The 15,329-nt window shown below is 40.2% G+C and overlaps 2 non-coding genes across 2 annotated transcripts; both read left to right on the top strand.

The window, feature by feature from the left end:
• The first annotated feature begins 845 nt into the window (after positions 1 to 845).
• Positions 846 to 964, top strand: LOC131932642 (5S ribosomal RNA). Its single transcript, XR_009384647.1, has one exon. It is a non-coding gene; the product is annotated as a 5S ribosomal RNA (ribosomal RNA).
• An 8,158-nt stretch (positions 965 to 9,122) lies between these two features.
• LOC131932641 (5S ribosomal RNA) lies at positions 9,123 to 9,241 on the top strand. The gene has a single exon (XR_009384646.1). It is a non-coding gene; the product is annotated as a 5S ribosomal RNA (ribosomal RNA).
• Positions 9,242 to 15,329: the final 6,088 nt, after the last annotated feature.

Here is a 15,329-nt window from a genome sequence, read left to right as displayed (position 1 = left end):
ATACTGGCGTCCCAGGCCAACCTAACCTTTTAAGCAACATCCTTAATTAGCATTTAATTAACCATGGATCGCCTGCCTTTTTTTTTTCACCGTGAAATTATTATTGTAATTTTTGAAACAGTATTTTGAATAGATCTACCCTCCTGTTTATATTATTTTAGTTAAGCTAGAGCGTTAGATCTAGAATTCTAGATCGTCGCCTAGTTGCGTGTTTTAAAATGAAGCCAGAATATTAATAGACTGAAAATAAATGTGCCAGTTGTCGTGGGAAAAGGTTAAAAGAATAATTAATAAATGAAAAGCATTGAACTATTTCTCAAACATTAAATTAGTAGACTTGTAGGCGGCTAGATCTAGATCTATGTGATGAGTTGGATTAAAATTGAATGAATTCGTGCAGAATGTTTCGGAAGGAGTGAGTGAGCGGGAGACCCAAAAAAGTTAAAGTATCGCCTTTCCGATAGATCATTTCACATGAAAGCGATAGTTAAAGGACAGGTCGGATGCAGGGGGCACCTGGTTTTCTGATTTTAGTCAAGGAAAATGGGGAAAATGTATTTATTTTGTATTTTACAACGCGCGATGCTCGAAAATTAGTAGCTCAGGGAAGTCTACCGGTGGTTACCGCCTCAGGTTAAAAATAGCGACCAATGGCTGTAGAGGGAAAAAAAGGCACATAGTATTCGATATTAAAACAATGTTTCGCTTTTGTGGAGATTTAGGGCGTTTTTTATTATTGAAATAATATGAGGAAAGCAGTGAAATCATTATTGTAGCCAGAAAAGGACGAATAACTGCTGATTTCGTTTGAGTATATTTATAAGCCCCAATTTTCTCACACAGATGTCTACGGCCATACCACGTTGAAAATACCGGTTCTCGTCCGATCACCGCAGTCAAGCAACGTCGGGCGTGGTTAGTACTTAGATGGGTGACCGCTTGGGAACACCACGTGTTGTAGACTTTTTTTCATCTTTTGTCTTTTATTTTTTGCCCCACTGGACACCTATTCTTACCACCTGCACTCTTTCCTAAGTTCACCACATACCTGTGAACACTTTTGTAATATCGAAATATTTTTTGTTTGTTTCTTTTGTGCCTTCACGGTAGGCTACCTCGATCCTACCCACCCATGGAAACAAACCCCTTAAAAACCAACAAAGGAAAGATGACCACTCTGCCCAAATTAAATAAATAAACTAAGTAGGCTACAACCTAATAATTAGAAGTAACTCAGTAAGTTAAATAAGGGGTAGGTATGGAAAACATTCGTGTAGGGGTTACAACCACTCGAGCTAATTCGGAAACGTATGGGTGGCCCTAATAAGGGCCGGATGGGTAGAACAAATGGGTGGTCCTGGGTTGAGTTTAACCGCCGAAGCCGTACAGGGTGCGACCTTGACGTTTCAGAGCATAGACGACATCCATAGCAGTGACGGTCTTCCTCTTGGCGTGCTCAGTGTAGGTGACGGCATCACGGATGACATTTTCAAGGAACACCTTGAGGACACCTCTGGTTTCTTCGTAGATCAGACCAGAGATACGTTTGACACCACCTCTGCGAGCAAGACGACGGATGGCTGGCTTGGTGATACCTTGGATGTTATCACGCAACACCTTCCTGTGACGCTTGGCGCCTCCTTTGCCGAGTCCCTTACCACCTTTGCCTCGGCCAGACATATTGAATTTTTCTTCTTTGTTGATGAAGGAGTGTTCGAAAAACGCCGTCTGCAGAGAAACTCGCTCCTTATATACGGTCCTGGGCTCGAGTTCGTTCAATATGGCGGACACCGCCCAACCAAAAGCGGTCGGCGAATGAGCCAGCCAATGAAAAAGCAGCTTGCCGTGTCGACTGGAATGTTGCTGGCTTGTCGGCTAACGGTGTCGTTTTCAAAGTCATTTTTTCACCTATTCTGCTATGCGACCCTTGGATAAAAAATAAAGAGTTTCATTGCCCACACGTGTAGGCATAGAAAAGATCCACGTTTGTCATGTTAAAATATGATATTAGACGTTATTTTCACCGTTTTGTGCGAATAAAACTGAAATATTTCCCTACACCTAATTATGCGAGTACGAGCGAGCTCATTATGCGAGTACGAGAGAATCTCGAACGCTGATTGGTCGAGTACGAACGAAATAATATTCTCGTACTCCGCTCCGTACTCGCAGTGGTTTGTTTACATCGTGAAACGAATAGGTTAGTTAGGCTTCTAATAATTAAATAATCTATGGCGTGTAGTCGTTAAGAATAATTTCTGCTCTCCGATTAAGATCTAGATATCTAGCTCTAACCCTAAAGGGTTTTTCTTTTTTTTTTTTTATATATATATTTTAAAAAGCAATGGATAGGGTGGTGGGTGGGTGAAAGAAAAATATAAAATTTATTCTCTCCTTTCTTCACATTTGAGATAAATAAAACAATATCAACAGCATGCATACACGAATTCAAATAGCAATGTGATGTGTGAGTTGAATTAAAGAGATAAATGAATAGAACCTATCTCCCGCATCCCCCAGAATAATACTAATAGATGTAGTAGTAGTAGTAGTAGTAGAGTGGCAGACATGGGCAGGGGGTGTAGTGGGTGGGTGGGTGGAAACTCGTGAGGTGGGGGACCTTCACTGCTAATCTGAACGTTGTCAGGTGGTCCTAAAAAGGACCTTGGTTGAGGACAGGGGGTGGTGGTTTGGGCTTAAAAGAAACCTCTTAAGCACGCTCACCACGGATACGTCTGGCTAGCTGGATGTCCTTGGGCATGATGGTGACACGCTTGGCGTGGATGGCGCACAGGTTGGTGTCTTCAAACAGACCGACGAGGTAAGCCTCGCTAGCCTCCTGCAGGGCCATGACAGCGGAGCTCTGGAAGCGAAGGTCAGTCTTGAAGTCCTGGGCGATTTCTCTGACCAGGCGCTGGAATGGCAGCTTGCGAATGAGCAGCTCAGTGCTCTTCTGGTAACGACGGATTTCTCTCAGGGCGACGGTTCCAGGCCTGTAACGATGGGGCTTCTTAACACCGCCGGTGGCTGGTGCTGACTTTCTGGCGGCTTTGGTGGCCAGCTGTTTACGTGGGGCTTTGCCTCCAGTAGATTTTCGGGCGGTTTGTTTGGTACGAGCCATCTTTTTTTTTTTGAATGATCTTAACTGACTGTTAAGGAAATGCGGCAGCTCAGCGCTGCTGGCCCTTTTATAACCGTCCGCCAAACCCTTAGCGCAACGAAGCTCTCCCATTGGACGAGTACGAGTTTAACGACGCTGATTGGCCAGTAGCAGCCACACAACGTTGAGACAGCGTCGACATAGCAGATTATTTTTAGACACGGTATCCAGCCGAGCGATCTATTAATAGCAGACAGGGCCGATAACACAAAATATTCTTCGTTCAAATGAAATCCTTGGTTGTGCCGCTTGTCAATGGAATCCGGTGTGTTTGCTTCTGTCGTCTTCAATGAATTATGAATGTGTGTGTGAGTGATTAGAAAAGAACCCAACATAGACTGCCTGAAACAATTTAGATCTAGACCTAGTCTATAGACCTAGGTAGATATTCTGACCCGATTCGACCGCCCGATCGGCGGTATTTACACAGTGTGTAAATAAATGAGGGGGAAGGATTAATAAAAACATATTTGGTTTTAAAAAGAAGAAGATATAAAATAAAAAGGGTAGACTAGCGGTAGGTTAAAGAATAGAATTTTAAAATAACGACCACCCTTATTTGTTGTAGACAGGGGTTAAACGGAGCACATTTAAAGAAAAATAGATTCTATTTTCATTTGTATCTATGAACGAATACCCCTAAAATATGTCCAGTTACTACTATTAATATGACCGCCCCCTCCCTGTTCTGCTCGTGTAAACCAGTGTAAGTATTATACATCTATAATAATGATCTCATACTGCTAGTGATTGACATGTTGATACGTTATTAATAAAGTTTGAAACAAGTAGGGTAGGGTAGGGTAGGGTAGGAAAACTCGATTTTTGTTCATTGACACACAACGAAAGCTAATTGGGTAAACTTTGGTTGTCCTGAAAAGGACAGTAGTAGGCTAGGTGGACAGTGGGCAGCAGGGTGACACTGTTTAGCTCTTGCCACCGGGTGTCTTCTGTGACTTCTTGGGCAGAAGCACGGCCTGGATGTTGGGGAGGACACCACCCTGGGCGATGGTGACACCCGACAAAAGTTTGTTCAACTCTTCGTCGTTACGGATGGCCAGCTGGAGGTGACGAGGAATGATTCTTGTCTTCTTGTTGTCTCTGGCAGCGTTGCCGGCCAACTCGAGCACTTCAGCGGCCAAATACTCGAGGACGGCGGCTAGGTAGACTGGGGCACCAGCACCGACACGCTCAGCATAGTTTCCTTTCCTCAACAGACGATGAATACGTCCGACTGGGAATTGAAGGCCTGCCCTGGAGGAGCGAGACTTGGACTTTCCCTTGACTTTACCGCCTTTACCACGTCCGGACATTGTGAGTTGGTTAGGAGCGAGAAGAAATACAGCGACTAACAGCGATACGGCTGCAGGCGATGAATGAAGACTTAACGGCGAGATCGGCCCTTTTATACGAAACGGCGAGGAAATCCGTTCGTCACCAAGCGAGCGTTCTGATTGGCTGCGCAGCGGCTTGGCGTTCGTACTCGTACTCGTACTCTCCAAATTTCCTCGCCGTTTCATATAAAAGGGCGGCCGGCGGTCGGTTCGCCTCATTTCTGTTCAAGCCATTGAAAAGAAAACAACATGCCACCTAAAGTTTCTTCCAAGGGAGCCAAGAAGGCCGGTAAGGCTAAAGCCGTACGCACCGGTGACAAGAAAAAGAAGAGGAGGAGAAAGGAAAGCTACAGCATCTACATTTACAAAGTCTTGAAGCAGGTGCACCCTGACACTGGCATTTCCTCCAAGGCCATGTCCATCATGAACTCCTTCGTCAACGACATCTTTGAGCGCATTTCAGCTGAAGCCAGCCGTCTTGCCCACTACAACAAGCGCAGCACCATCACCTCCAGGGAGATCCAGACCGCTGTCCGTCTCCTCCTGCCCGGTGAGCTGGCCAAACACGCCGTCAGTGAAGGCACCAAGGCTGTCACCAAGTACACCACCAGCAAATAAACACAACAGCAAACAACCACCTGGCTTGCTTGTTGTGGCTCTACTACTCGGCCCTTTTCAGGGCCTCCACCCATTCCCAATTAGCTCGGTTTGGTTTACATTGAACGAGTTTTCCCTCCCTCCCTCATCCACCCACCCACTCTGTGTAGCTGCCATGTTACAGTTTTTTTTTTTTGTTTAGTCATTCTTTTCTTTAATAAGTAGAGATAGATATACATACATACATAGGCCTACATAGTAATATGCCTATCCCAACAACTGCACACACTATTCTCTTAACACATTTCATGCTAATTCTATCCTTTAAACTAGACATAAAAAGGCCACATACTTATTACTGGGTGGCTCCTTTTTTTTAAAAACACTATTTCATTCTGCATCTCACACAGGGCATCAGCACACCTCTATGCATATCATTTATTGTGTGTTGTTTGGCATAGATCCAAGGGATGAATGGGATTTAATAGTTTTAATTCAGATTATAAGGCTGGCTGTTGTAATAGGAATTATTAGCCAACACTTTGATTCTTATCACCAGTGCTAACTGCCATTTTCATTACAATACATCCATTCTGGTGGGTTGGTTTTTTTCTGTCTTCATTATATATGTTGAACATAACTGTGTGAGTGTGGCTTTTGGTGTTTTTATTATTTTTGTTTTTCTTTCATTAAAGCTACCATGTCAGATTGCTAAGGCATGCATCTGCCACCATTTGTTCACTGATATACTTTTTTCCTACTACCATCATATCATATGATTCTTTTGGTTTTGTCTTTTGCTAGGCCTGGCTTGAAAATGAGTTGGTTACACTTCTGCACAACATACATTCTCTTTAACAAGACAAAACAACAATTAAATACTCTGAACTTTTTTTTTTTATTATCATATATATACTTTTTTTTTTTTCAAAATACAGAAAATAAAAAATAACATGAGCTCAAGTACACAGCTTTCAAGAAGTTCATGGTTTTCTTTGCCAGCCTGCACAATGATTTCAGCACAGATTAAATTTAAACAATCAAAAGGAGGTTGATCTCTTACCGGCTGACGAGAAAGTTTGCGCAGAAGCATCATTTCTTAAGCCCCTGGTCAGTTGGAGTTGTAAAATGATGAGGTTTTCTTAACATTTGCCCTGGGGCATACATTTATGGTCCTGGTACTAGTTCTATACTGACAAGGATTCTTTCAAAGCAACTTGAGCCCAAAGGGAAGTATTTATATGCCTGCAACATAGCTGTGATTAATAAAGAATGAATTTCAATGCAAAAAATAATAATTTGAATCCCTGCAAGCTCCTTTCACATAAACCAGAGAGAAAAAAATGTATGCCAGTCTATAACATATACAATATAAATAAATTAGATTGAATATAAAGATTTTTTTTATTCCTCTCATTAGTTCAACCCTTCTCTTTTTATATAAACACCCAAGGCAGACGCTTGAGTAAATTAATATCCTTCCATATATTATAGAAGCATAAATAAATATGTGTAAAAAGTATTTCATATATGTATATATTTTTTTAAATATATATATATATATATATATATATATATTTTTATATATATATTTATTTATAATGTAAAAATATTGAATATATACATAGACGAATATTGTATATATGTCTATATATACGTATGTATATATATGCATGTTTTGTGTATATATATATATATATATTTACATGTGTGTCTAAATGTATATTCATTGAATATATATTTGAATGTATATTCAAATATATATATTTGAGTGTAGACGAAAGACGCTCAAGTAAAATAATATCCTTCAGAATATTATAATTATAAGTTTTTTTCTTCTACCCCAGCAAACAGAAGGATATATATATACACACATATATATAATTTATATTTACAAATATATATTATATAAGAATTAATATATATATTCATAATACATATATATATATATATATATATATATATATATATATATATATATATATAAGTATATATATATATATATATATGTATAAATAAATAAGTTATATATATAGATATATTCATATATAATGTATTTATTATGTAAATATATGTATATATCAGTGTGCGTATATAAAGGTATGTATATATGTTCAAATATATTTATTTGTTTGTTCGGATACATATATATCTGTTGTGTGTATTAAATTGCGCTCTTCTGTCAGTTTTTTCATTTGACGACAGTCGGTTAAGGTACTGGCCCCAGCCTAAAGATATTAGTAGAGTCTTCATAATGTGATGCCATGGGCTAGCAAAAAATAAATGAAGAAAAATCACATAGCAGGACAAATTGACATTTTACATGCTTTCAAACTTAAACTGAAATCAGAAAATGATGTGAAATTCATCTTGTGTATATAGAAAAATAAGCATTGTGCCAAAATCCTAATCATTGGTATTAAAAATGACATCAGCTTAATTTAAAAACTGGAAATTGTTTTGCCCTGCCGGATGAGATACCGGTAGCAGACACAGGGTTCCAGGCTGATGAAAGAAAGCGGTATACTTAAAGACAAAAGAATACCCTGTGTTAAAGCGGAACCAGCTAAGATTAAAGCTTAAAGTAAAGGCCTGCCCTGTCGCAGAATGTTAAAGTGGCCGGTGAAAGATCCCCGCGCCAGGCTAAAAGCAAGCTGTACACTTATTACTTAACGAGGGCTTCTTCAGGTCTTGTCTGTAGGACAATTCAGTCACAATAACAGGCAGACCAGGCCAGCCCTGGATATAAGCTAATTCATTTTATGCGCTGCTTCGACAGTCAATGAATATGGAGCTGCGGTCAGACTTTCAAACAAACCGCCTGAGTATTTAAAATGGGAAACAATATTTATTAATATTATCACCAACTAGATCTAGATTATATAGGCTACAAGGAAACCCAGAACCAGACTGGAAAGAAGTAAATTTACTCCCACTAATGATGACTTATCACTAATACTAATAATTAAAAAAAATGTTTAAAAAAATTAATTGCTCAAACCTAATAATCATTACAATCAAGCATCAAGTCTGATAGCCAACATTGGACCTAAAATCTAGATCTATTAGTTTTTACTGAACTAAATCTTATGTTATTTACTAATAATTACTAATGCATTTAATTATTAATACCTAGGCTACTCATTCCTACAGAATCTAGAAATTCTAGATCTAGACTCTAGAGAAATACTGGCGTCCCAGGCCAACCTAACCTTTTAAGCAACATCCTTAATTAGCATTTAATTAACCATGGATCGCCTGCCTTTTTTTTTTCACCGTGAAATTATTATTGTAATTTTTGAAACAGTATTTTGAATAGATCTACCCTCCTGTTTATATTATTTTAGTTAAGCTAGAGCGTTAGATCTAGAATTCTAGATCGTCGCCTAGTTGCGTGTTTTAAAATGAAGCCAGAATATTAATAGACTGAAAATAAATGTGCCAGTTGTCGTGGGAAAAGGTTAAAAGAATAATTAATAAATGAAAAGCATTGAACTATTTCTCAAACATTAAATTAGTAGACTTGTAGGCGGCTAGATCTAGATCTATGTGATGAGTTGGATTAAAATTGAATGAATTCGTGCAGAATGTTTCGGAAGGAGTGAGTGAGCGGGAGACCCAAAAAAGTTAAAGTATCGCCTTTCCGATAGATCATTTCACATGAAAGCGATAGTTAAAGGACAGGTCGGATGCAGGGGGCACCTGGTTTTCTGATTTTAGTCAAGGAAAATGGGGAAAATGTATTTATTTTGTATTTTACAACGCGCGATGCTCGAAAATTAGTAGCTCAGGGAAGTCTACCGGTGGTTACCGCCTCAGGTTAAAAATAGCGACCAATGGCTGTAGAGGGAAAAAAAGGCACATAGTATTCGATATTAAAACAATGTTTCGCTTTTGTGGAGATTTAGGGCGTTTTTTATTATTGAAATAATATGAGGAAAGCAGTGAAATCATTATTGTAGCCAGAAAAGGACGAATAACTGCTGATTTCGTTTGAGTATATTTATAAGCCCCAATTTTCTCACACAGATGTCTACGGCCATACCACGTTGAAAATACCGGTTCTCGTCCGATCACCGCAGTCAAGCAACGTCGGGCGTGGTTAGTACTTAGATGGGTGACCGCTTGGGAACACCACGTGTTGTAGACTTTTTTTCATCTTTTGTCTTTTATTTTTTGCCCCACTGGACACCTATTCTTACCACCTGCACTCTTTCCTAAGTTCACCACATACCTGTGAACACTTTTGTAATATCGAAATATTTTTTGTTTGTTTCTTTTGTGCCTTCACGGTAGGCTACCTCGATCCTACCCACCCATGGAAACAAACCCCTTAAAAACCAACAAAGGAAAGATGACCACTCTGCCCAAATTAAATAAATAAACTAAGTAGGCTACAACCTAATAATTAGAAGTAACTCAGTAAGTTAAATAAGGGGTAGGTATGGAAAACATTCGTGTAGGGGTTACAACCACTCGAGCTAATTCGGAAACGTATGGGTGGCCCTAATAAGGGCCGGATGGGTAGAACAAATGGGTGGTCCTGGGTTGAGTTTAACCGCCGAAGCCGTACAGGGTGCGCGACCTTGACGTTTCAGAGCATAGACGACATCCATAGCAGTGACGGTCTTCCTCTTGGCGTGCTCAGTGTAGGTGACGGCATCACGGATGACATTTTCAAGGAACACCTTGAGGACACCTCTGGTTTCTTCGTAGATCAGACCAGAGATACGTTTGACACCACCTCTGCGAGCAAGACGACGGATGGCTGGCTTGGTGATACCTTGGATGTTATCACGCAACACCTTCCTGTGACGCTTGGCGCCTCCTTTGCCGAGTCCCTTACCACCTTTGCCTCGGCCAGACATATTGAATTTTTCTTCTTTGTTGATGAAGGAGTGTTCGAAAAACGCCGTCTGCAGAGAAACTCGCTCCTTATATACGGTCCTGGGCTCGAGTTCGTTCAATATGGCGGACACCGCCCAACCAAAAGCGGTCGGCGAATGAGCCAGCCAATGAAAAAGCAGCTTGCCGTGTCGACTGGAATGTTGCTGGCTTGTCGGCTAACGGTGTCGTTTTCAAAGTCATTTTTTCACCTATTCTGCTATGCGACCCTTGGATAAAAAATAAAGAGTTTCATTGCCCACACGTGTAGGCATAGAAAAGATCCACGTTTGTCATGTTAAAATATGATATTAGACGTTATTTTCACCGTTTTGTGCGAATAAAACTGAAATATTTCCCTACACCTAATTATGCGAGTACGAGCGAGCTCATTATGCGAGTACGAGAGAATCTCGAACGCTGATTGGTCGAGTACGAACGAAATAATATTCTCGTACTCCGCTCCGTACTCGCAGTGGTTTGTTTACATCGTGAAACGAATAGGTTAGTTAGGCTTCTAATAATTAAATAATCTATGGCGTGTAGTCGTTAAGAATAATTTCTGCTCTCCGATTAAGATCTAGATATCTAGCTCTAACCCTAAAGGGTTTTTCTTTTTTTTTTTTTATATATATATTTTAAAAAGCAATGGATAGGGTGGTGGGTGGGTGAAAGAAAAATATAAAATTTATTCTCTCCTTTCTTCACATTTGAGATAAATAAAACAATATCAACAGCATGCATACACGAATTCAAATAGCAATGTGATGTGTGAGTTGAATTAAAGAGATAAATGAATAGAACCTATCTCCCGCATCCCCCAGAATAATACTAATAGATGTAGTAGTAGTAGTAGTAGTAGAGTGGCAGACATGGGCAGGGGGTGTAGTGGGTGGGTGGGTGGAAACTCGTGAGGTGGGGGACCTTCACTGCTAATCTGAACGTTGTCAGGTGGTCCTAAAAAGGACCTTGGTTGAGGACAGGGGGTGGTGGTTTGGGCTTAAAAGAAACCTCTTAAGCACGCTCACCACGGATACGTCTGGCTAGCTGGATGTCCTTGGGCATGATGGTGACACGCTTGGCGTGGATGGCGCACAGGTTGGTGTCTTCAAACAGACCGACGAGGTAAGCCTCGCTAGCCTCCTGCAGGGCCATGACAGCGGAGCTCTGGAAGCGAAGGTCAGTCTTGAAGTCCTGGGCGATTTCTCTGACCAGGCGCTGGAATGGCAGCTTGCGAATGAGCAGCTCAGTGCTCTTCTGGTAACGACGGATTTCTCTCAGGGCGACGGTTCCAGGCCTGTAACGATGGGGCTTCTTAACACCGCCGGTGGCTGGTGCTGACTTTCTGGCGGCTTTGGTGGCCAGCTGTTTACGTGGGGCTTTGCCTCCAGTAGATTTTCGGGCGGTTTGTTTGGTACGAGCCATCTTTTTTTTTTTGAATGATCTTAACTGACTGTTAAGGAAATGCGGCAGCTCAGCGCTGCTGGCCCTTTTATAACCGTCCGCCAAACCCTTAGCGCAACGAAGCTCTCCCATTGGACGAGTACGAGTTTAACGACGCTGATTGGCCAGTAGCAGCCACACAACGTTGAGACAGCGTCGACATAGCAGATTATTTTTAGACACGGTATCCAGCCGAGCGATCTATTAATAGCAGACAGGGCCGATAACACAAAATATTCTTCGTTCAAATGAAATCCTTGGTTGTGCCGCTTGTCAATGGAATCCGGTGTGTTTGCTTCTGTCGTCTTCAATGAATTATGAATGTGTGTGTGAGTGATTAGAAAAGAACCCAACATAGACTGCCTGAAACAATTTAGATCTAGACCTAGTCTATAGACCTAGGTAGATATTCTGACCCGATTCGACCGCCCGATCGGCGGTATTTACACAGTGTGTAAATAAATGAGGGGGAAGGATTAATAAAAACATATTTGGTTTTAAAAAGAAGAAGATATAAAATAAAAAGGGTAGACTAGCGGTAGGTTAAAGAATAGAATTTTAAAATAACGACCACCCTTATTTGTTGTAGACAGGGGTTAAACGGAGCACATTTAAAGAAAAATAGATTCTATTTTCATTTGTATCTATGAACGAATACCCCTAAAATATGTCCAGTTACTACTATTAATATGACCGCCCCCCTCCCTGTTCTGCTCGTGTAAACCAGTGTAAGTATTATACATCTATAATAATGATCTCATACTGCTAGTGATTGACATGTTGATACGTTATTAATAAAGTTTGAAACAAGTAGGGTAGGGTAGGGTAGGGTAGGAAAACTCGATTTTTGTTCATTGACACACAACGAAAGCTAATTGGGTAAACTTTGGTTGTCCTGAAAAGGACAGTAGTAGGCTAGGTGGACAGTGGGCAGCAGGGTGACACTGTTTAGCTCTTGCCACCGGGTGTCTTCTGTGACTTCTTGGGCAGAAGCACGGCCTGGATGTTGGGGAGGACACCACCCTGGGCGATGGTGACACCCGACAAAAGTTTGTTCAACTCTTCGTCGTTACGGATGGCCAGCTGGAGGTGACGAGGAATGATTCTTGTCTTCTTGTTGTCTCTGGCAGCGTTGCCGGCCAACTCGAGCACTTCAGCGGCCAAATACTCGAGGACGGCGGCTAGGTAGACTGGGGCACCAGCACCGACACGCTCAGCATAGTTTCCTTTCCTCAACAGACGATGAATACGTCCGACTGGGAATTGAAGGCCTGCCCTGGAGGAGCGAGACTTGGACTTTCCCTTGACTTTACCGCCTTTACCACGTCCGGACATTGTGAGTTGGTTAGGAGCGAGAAGAAATACAGCGACTAACAGCGATACGGCTGCAGGCGATGAATGAAGACTTAACGGCGAGATCGGCCCTTTTATACGAAACGGCGAGGAAATCCGTTCGTCACCAAGCGAGCGTTCTGATTGGCTGCGCAGCGGCTTGGCGTTCGTACTCGTACTCGTACTCTCCAAATTTCCTCGCCGTTTCATATAAAAGGGCGGCCGGCGGTCGGTTCGCCTCATTTCTGTTCAAGCCGTTGAAAAGAAAACAACATGCCACCTAAAGTTTCTTCCAAGGGAGCCAAGAAGGCCGGTAAGGCTAAAGCCGTACGCACCGGTGACAAGAAAAAGAAGAGGAGGAGAAAGGAAAGCTACAGCATCTACATTTACAAAGTCTTGAAGCAGGTGCACCCTGACACTGGCATTTCCTCCAAGGCCATGTCCATCATGAACTCCTTCGTCAACGACATCTTTGAGCGCATTTCAGCTGAAGCCAGCCGTCTTGCCCACTACAACAAGCGCAGCACCATCACCTCCAGGGAGATCCAGACCGCTGTCCGTCTCCTCCTGCCCGGTGAGCTGGCCAAACACGCCGTCAGTGAAGGCACCAAGGCTGTCACCAAGTACACCACCAGCAAATAAACACAACAGCAAACAACCACCTGGCTTGCTTGTTGTGTGGCTCTACTACTCGGCCCTTTTCAGGGCCTCCACCCATTCCCAATTAGCTCGGTTTGGTTTACATTGAACGAGTTTTCCCTCCCTCATCCACCCACCCACCCACTCTGTGTAGCTGCCATGTTACAGTTGTTTTTTTGTTTAGTCATTCTTTTCTTTAATAAGTAGAGATAGATATACATACATACATAGGCCTACATAGTAATATGCCTATCCCAACAACTGCACACACTATTCTCTTAACACATTTCATGCTAATTCTATCCTTTAAACTAGACATAAAAAGGCCACATACTTATTACTGGGTGGCTCCTTTTTTTTAAAAACACTATTTCATTCTGCATCTCACACAGGGCATCAGCACACCTCTATGCATATCATTTATTGTGTGTTGTTTGGCATAGATCCAAGGGATGAATGGGATTTAATAGTTTTAATTCAGATTATAAGGCTGGCTGTTGTAATAGGAATTATTAGCCAACACTTTGATTCTTATCACCAGTGCTAACTGCCATTTTCATTACAATACATCCATTCTGGTGGGTTGGTTTTTTTCTGTCTTCATTATATATGTTGAACATAACTGTGTGAGTGTGGCTTTTGGTGTTTTTATTATTTTTGTTTTTCTTTCATTAAAGCTACCATGTCAGATTGCTAAGGCATGCATCTGCCACCATTTGTTCACTGATATACTTTTTTCCTACTACCATCATATCATATGATTCTTTTGGTTTTGTCTTTTGCTAGGCCTGGCTTGAAAATGAGTTGGTTACACTTCTGCACAACATACATTCTCTTTAACAAGACAAAACAACAATTAAATACTCTGAACTTTTTTTTTTTATTATCATATATATACTTTTTTTTTTTTCAAAATACAGAAAATAAAAAATAACATGAGCTCAAGTACACAGCTTTCAAGAAGTTCATGGTTTTCTTTGCCAGCCTGCACAATGATTTCAGCACAGATTAAATTTAAACAATCAAAAGGAGGTTGATCTCTTACCGGCTGACGAGAAAGTTTGCGCAGAAGCATCATTTCTTAAGCCCCTGGTCAGTTGGAGTTGTAAAATGATGAGGTTTTCTTAACATTTGCCCTGGGGCATACATTTATGGTCCTGGTACTAGTTCTATACTGACAAGGATTCTTTCAAAGCAACTTGAGCCCAAAGGGAAGTATTTATATGCCTGCAACATAGCTGTGATTAATAAAGAATGAATTTCAATGCAAAAAATAATAATTTGAATCCCTGCAAGCTCCTTTCACATAAACCAGAGAGAAAAAAATGTATGCCAGTCTATAACATATACAATATAAATAAATTAGATTGAATATAAAGATTTTTTTTATTCCTCTCATTAGTTCAACCCTTCTCTTTTTATATAAACACCCAAGGCAGACGCTTGAGTAAATTAATATCCTTCCATATATTATAGAAGCATAAATAAATATGTGTAAAAAGTATTTCATATATGTATATATTTTTTTAAATATATATATATATATATATATATATATATTTTTATATATATATTTATTTATAATGTAAAAATATTGAATATATATACATAGACGAATATTGTATATATGTCTATATATACGTATGTATATATATGCATGTTTTGTGTATATATATATATATATATTTACATGTGTGTCTAAATGTATATTCATTGAATATATATTTGAATGTATATTCAAATATATATATTTGAGTGTAGACGAAAGACGCTCAAGTAAAATAATATCCTTCAGAATATTATAATTATAAGTTTTTTTCTTCTACCCCAGCAAACAGAAGGATATATATATACACACATATATATAATTTATATTTACAAATATATATTATATAAGAATTAATATATATATTCATAATACATATATATATATATATATA

This window comes from Physella acuta, unplaced genomic scaffold, assembly GCF_028476545.2.
Source record: "Physella acuta isolate Inbredline_101_S28 unplaced genomic scaffold, ASM2847654v3 ptg002242l, whole genome shotgun sequence".
Lineage (NCBI taxonomy): Eukaryota > Metazoa > Mollusca > Gastropoda > Physidae > Physella > Physella acuta.
Note: the sequence above shows the minus strand (reverse complement) of the source record. Positions and strands in the feature narration are given on the sequence as shown.